Below are 6,862 nucleotides of genomic sequence, written 5' to 3'. Positions count from 1 at the left end.
AATATTTTCACGTATATGAGTCTCGAAACTTTACGTTCCGAGCAAATTCAAACGCGTTTACGATGTAAATTTCGGAACTTTATGTTCCGAGTGGTAATATTATCACGCATACGAGTCTCGAAACTTTACGTTCCGAGCAAATTCAAACGCGTTTACGATGTAAATTTCGGAACTTTATGTTCCGAGTGGTAATATTATCACGCATACGAGTCTCGAAACTTTACGTTCCGAGCAAATTCAAACGCGTTTAAGTTAATGTTTAACATCGGGTAGTGGTTATGGTGGGTCCAATCTAAAAAAAAAATTCGAACGCGTTTACGATGTAAATCTCGGAACTTTATGTTCCGAGTGGTAATATTTTCACGCATATGAGTCTCGAAACTTTACGTTTCGAGCAAATTCAAACGCGTTTACGATGTAATTCTCGGAACTTTATCCCCATGCAATAGGTTTCCGGAAACTACTTCTCAGAATTGAAAAAAAGGGGATTGCATGAAATCGCAAACGTTTATGTGGGATCGTTTTTTTTTCCTTCGATGATCTTATACGCGTAGAAAAATACGATCGCGTGCGTGTTTTTTACCAATCTTGTATTTTTTGTGTGTTGCGTGTTTTTTACGTTCTTGTGAGTCTCGAAAAGGGCGTTTCGAGCAAACCCGCGTGCGTGCTTTTATCTGTTAGGTTGCTGGGTGATTCTTACGATGTATGAGTTGGTGTCGAAAAAGGAAATGCAAAGCATCTCGCGGACATTTGATCGTGTGTAGTTTTTGAGTTTTGTGTGTGATAGAAGCTCGAAAGAGGGAGGGAATAACGAGCACTTGAACGGTACGTGGTTTGACGGAAACGTGTGTAGTTTTTAAATTTGTGTGTGTGTGTGTTTCGATCATTTTTTTCCTTACCGACTAAGGTTTTTTAATGAGAACAAAAAACATTCAAATTCCCAAAACAAAAAACATTCAAACTCCCAAAACACAAAAACATTCAAACTCCCAAAACACAAAAACATTCAAACTCCCAAAACACAAAAACATTCAAACTCCCAAAACACAAAAAAACATTCAAACTCCCAAAACACAAAAACATTCAAACTCCCAAAACACAAAAACATTCAAACTCCCAATACACAAAAAACATTCAAACTCCCAAAACACAAAGAAACATTCGAATTCCCCAAAACAAAAAAAAACATTTAAACTTAAATTTCAAAAAAAAAAAAAAAAAAAAAAAAAAAAAAAAAAAAAAAAAATTTTTTTTTTTTTTTTTTTTTTTTTTTTTTAAATTTAATTTTTTTTTTTTTTTTTTTTTTTTTTTTTTTTTTTTTTTCTACCTTTGTGAGCTACAAAAGATTCCAGCAGCTTGTTTCGAATCAACGATTTCCGTCATGATTCGGAATACGAAATTGACCGCTTGCAACGCAGTTTTGCGGGAATTGGAGGACTTCGAATTGGATTTCAAGAGCAAAATCGAGCACTTCCTCGCCACTAGCATCTATCCCGATCGTTACCTATTAACGTACTTCGATTTGAATAGACTACTGAACGAGACGAGAAAGGCTCTCACGGAACGATTTCCCGACGATCGGTTGGAGATGGTCGTCGCCGAAGTATCGGACATGGACGAGCTTCGCGACGTTTCAGCGAGAGAGCGGAGGGGAGGACGATTGACGTGTTCCATTTGCCTGGACGCGATCGTCCGTTGCGACGGGAAAAAACTAGCGTGCGGTCACTCTTTTCATTGGGCTTGCATTTCGGAATGGTTCGCTACTGCCAAGAGGACGAATTCGGACCGGATGTGCCCGCTGTGCCGTCGTCGTTGCTTCGACTTGAGTGGTGGCCGTAGTAGATGCCGGATCAGGACGACGAAAAATTTCTTCGATTCGCAGAACTATCGGACACTCGCCAAGACGTACGAGGAAAATATTTCGGCCATCAAAAACATGGAGAAGTTGCTGCGGGAAGCGAATGCAAAATGCCCTTGTAATGTTTGTAAGGCCTGGAGGTAAACTTTCGAAATTTTCAAAGTCCCATTTTTTTGAAACCCTAAGATCAAGAACCTAAAATTTAAATACAAAAAAAAAAAAAAAAAAAAAAAAAAAAAAAAAAAAAAAAAAAAATATATATATATATATATATATATATATATATATATATATATATATATATATATATATATATATATATATATATATATATATATATATTTTTTTTTTTTTTTTTTTTTTTTTTTTTTTTTTTTTTTTTTTTTTTTTTTTTTGAGCTATTTGTTGGAGGTTTCAATCTTCGTTTATTTCGCAAATGCTGGACTTTGTCATTTTTGGAGTCGTAAAGTTTTAAAATGCCAACATCTTCAACACGTGAAGTAAAAATGTAAGTTGTTTGAGGGAAAAAAAACACTTGACTTGAAAAAACGTGACAATCTCAAAAGAAAGCGATCGTCGTCATTTAACGTTGATGATTTCCAAAAAAATACAAGTTCAATTTTTTGAATCTCATTCCTAATCGAATCTTCAAACTTCAAAAATATTTCAGTTCGAATGTTTGAGGGCTCGTTGGATCCGTATTCCGATTTTCATCAAACTTCAATTTTCTTTCTTAATGCCATTCTCTCTTCCTCCGAACCCCCGAGGTCCAGAACCTCTAAGAGATCTAAGGACTGTACGTTTTCTTCAACCGTGTTTGCGTGAACTTACCGAAAGCAACGTTCGAATCGAAAACAAACACTAACGTTCGCGAGCAGTTCTGAAGTGATTCTCGTAAAAATTCACCAGGTGACATCGTGAACGAGGCGCTGTTTCCAGGCGACTTGACCAACGTTCGCGTACAGTTTTAAGATGATTCTCGTAAAATTCGTCAGGTGGCATCGTGAACGACGCAGATGGCGCTGTTTCCATGCGAGGTTAACCAAGATTCGGGTACAGGTCTGAAGTGGTTCTCGTAAAATTCGTCAGGTGCCCTCGTGAACGACGCAGATGGCGCTGTTTCCATGCGAGGTTAACCAAGATTCGGGTACAGGTCTGAAGTGGTTCTCGTGAAATTCGTCAGGTGGCCTCGTGAACGACGCAGATGGCGCTGTTTCCAGGCGAGGCTGACCAAGGTTCGCGTGCAGGTCTAAGATGGTTCTCGTAAAATTCGTCAGGTGGCCTCGTGAACGAGCAGATGGCGGCGATTTGACCAAGGTTCGCGTACAGGTCTGAAGTGGCTCTCGTAAAAATCGCGAGGTGGCCTCGTGAACGAGGAAGATGGCGCTGTTTCCAGGCGAAGCTGACCAAGGTTCGCGTACAGTTCTAAGATGATTCTCGTAAAAATTCGCGAGGTGGCGTCGTGAACGAGGCAGATGGCGCTGTTTCCATGCGAGGCTAACCAAGGTTCGCGTACAGGTCTGAAGTGGTTCTCGTAAAAATCGCGTGGTGGCATCGTGAACGAGGCAGATGGCGCTGTTTCCAGGCGAAGCTGACCAAGGTTCGCGTATAAAGATGATTCTCGTAAAAATTCGCGAGGTGGCGTCGTGAACGAGGCAGATGGCGCTGTTTAAGGACGATGACCAAGGTTCGCGAACAGGTCTAAGATGATTCTCGTAAAAAATCACTAGAAGGCGCTCTCCGAGCCCTGTTACAGCGTTGCGATGGTTCCTGGAAAAAAACTCTAGGAGGCGCTCTCCGAGCCCTGTTACAGCGTTGCGAAGGTTCCTGGAAAAAATCACTAGGAGGCGCTCTCCGAGCCCTGTTACAGCGTTGCGAAGGTTCCTGGAAAAAACCACTAGGAGGCGCTCTCCTAGCCCGTTTCTCTTACAGCGTTGCGAAGGTTCCTGGAAAAAATCACTAGGAGGCGCTCTCCGAGCCCTGTTACAGCGTTGCGGAGGTTCTCGCGACGATCGTGTGGGGGCGCTGAAACCCATATGCTCACCGAGCGGTTGGTCGCCCCGTCTTTGGTTTTTCCTCCGGGGTCCCGTTGCTCGAAAAAAATATTGAGGGACTGTACAAAATACGTGGTAAAAGAAATGTATTAGAAATTCAGAGTGATGTTTCAGAATTAATATTTCAGAATCATTCCCCCATTGTATACATTAGTGAGGGGATGACAGTGAGGGAATTGCTGCAATTTGATTTCAATAGCCACGACCCAGGCGTAATAAATTTCTGAATTTAAGCACACAAATATTCTTTAACAAGGAAGTAACGATTATTCACTTTTCATGCATTATTTTATTATCCTTTTCTTATGAAAACAGAGTGGGGAAATGACAAACGTAAAAAAAAAAAAAACGTTACCTGATTTGGTGAACTCAGATCTCTACTTTATTCTACTTTTTTTCAGCTGTTAATTACTAAAGGTGAATTCCAAGAAAAAGGAGACATGACACTTGAGTTTTAAAAATTAATAATCTGCCACTTGCCATATACTATTCTCTTCAGAAATAATTGAATTTCTTGAATATTAACCTGTTTTTCCCAAATAGTTTGATGACTTTCAGAAAATCAAGTGCAAAATCAAGTTTTCTGTTTATGTTTTTACACAGAAAAAATCTCTGCTTTGTTACATCTGTAATTCAAATAAACTTATTATCAACATAGGTTAACTTTTATCTTTTGAATGTCTAGGTAAACTTTTTGGTAAGTTTTTTCAAGTTTCTTTATTTCAACCATGAAATAGATCCATAAATAAAGTGACAATTTGATGCCCTTCCGTTACTGAAATACTACATCGCAATTAGTTCACCAAGAACCTATGGGATATAAAAGTTTTTTTTTTTTTTTAAATGCAAGGCTGAATTTTGTCCCTTGTCTAGGAGGCATAGTTAAAATTTTAGTAGATATTTAATTTATATGGTTTTTAATGGCAACGGAAGGACTAAAAAAAAAAAAAAAAAAAAAAACTTTAACGGAAGGGCATTTATCTATAAGCTAATGCAGGTTGCAGGGTATTATTTAAGAACGCTAGTAGAAAACAAACTATTGTTTAAAGTAAGTAAGCACATTTAAGACGGGCCTGATAATCGTCTTATCATCCATTTTAATCGTAAGCTTTTATTCATGCATGCGATTGGTGACGAGGGAAAGATCACTGACTTAAAAATTTTATCTGTTGCCAGTTTCTGTTAAATAAACAAAATACTTCTTATTTATTTCAGCAAGAAAGGCTTTGAAAAAGATTTAAAAATTTCCCTTGATCCTACTTTTGGGGGTAGCTACACTTAGAAGTTTAGTTACGTTTCCTTTTCCGTGCTGTCCTCTGTTATTTAGAGAGAGAAAAAAATCATTTGAATTTTGACACCTTGAGTTTTCCGCCAACACGAATTGCGATAGGACCCTACTCGTTGAAGTTCATATTCCTACAGATGAAATGGAATGTAAATGGCAAAGAAATCTGCACCCGTCCAAGAATGACACATAATTTTACAGAATAGATAATACGAGGCATATCCATGAAAAATAAAATAGTGATAAGGATGCAGTAATTAAGATTGTGATTTTATGACTGATGTCCACCAATACATTTATCAGAAAGATTATTTACAGCGTATTACGTTATGTATTTTTATTTCTTATCAGTGTTAACTGATGGGAATGAGTAATCGGGAAATTTTGAATTTAGATAAAGTTTTACTGTTTAAATTCATCCATACAGGTGTTTTCGCCTGAAAAAACGTAATTTTAAACAAAAAAAATATTTTTTAAGTGTAAAGTCTGCTTGAGTTACACCCTGAAAAAAAAATGAATAAAACCAATCCGCTGACGATTTGTAACTATGATGACGAAAATTTCGCTCTCTAAATAAATACTACTAACAACCATCGTCATGGTAATCTGAAAAGACTCCAAGGATGACCACTCGTAAAAGGAGAGTAAAATCCTTTTTGGTGAAGTGAGGATGTGAGGATAGTAATCGTGATTGCTCAAAAAAAAAAAAAACTCTGAAAAAAATATAAATAAAATCAAACCGCACATGATTTGTAACTATGAAGGCGAAATTTCGCTCTTAAATAAGTAATAAAAACAACCATCTCATGGTAATCAGGTACCATGATGATGGGTAATCATGATAAAATCAGAGCAACATCAAACTTGGGAAATGAGTGAGGATAGTACGCAATTCGTGATTGCTCAAAAAAAAAAAAAAAAAAAAAACACCTATTTTCTTTTATATGTGTTCGGACTGACCCGTTTATAGCAATCGAAAGAACACATTTTTCCTGCTTACAAAAGGATTCGTTTCGGATTGGGACTTCTGATTCATATTGAACTGAAGGTATAAATAACCTTTCTGGAGTAAGTTTTGAGAAAAATTATAAGCCTTTATTTACGCGATTGGTAACGATTTCATTATACTCGACGTTAAATCCCGGTTATCACAAATTTGCCATTTCAACTGCGCTTGCGCACGGACTTAGCTTTTTGGGCTTTCTGTTTTAAGATTTCGTGTTGCTTGTTTATATTTAGGCTGTGCTAGAGTCCCAACAAATTAATGAATGCGATTAGAGTATTTTCACAGCAATTTCGGGATACATTATATGAAATTATGGATATGAATAACTGATAATCTTTATAAAGAAAAGAGAAAAATGACACTTCAATATTTATTGGTTTGGAAATATTTATTTAACGTAAACGTAAAACACGTTATGTAATTCAAAAATGATCTGAATATTACAAATATCCGTCTTTTGCGGATATTTTACGTTAGGTGTAAACAGCTTAATATTATACATTTGTATTTAGGTTGAGGGTTCGGCTTTGTATTGGAAGTGATGCTACAGATCGAGTACACTCTTCTGAGGTTAAAAATTTGGCCCTGAAAAACACCTTTGTTTGATAGAAAAATCAAACTCCGTATCCATTAATATTTAAGACGCAAAACTCAATCTT

This window comes from Uloborus diversus, chromosome 2, assembly GCF_026930045.1.
Source record: "Uloborus diversus isolate 005 chromosome 2, Udiv.v.3.1, whole genome shotgun sequence".
Lineage (NCBI taxonomy): Eukaryota > Metazoa > Arthropoda > Arachnida > Araneae > Uloboridae > Uloborus > Uloborus diversus.
This window is presented reverse-complemented; position numbering follows the sequence as displayed.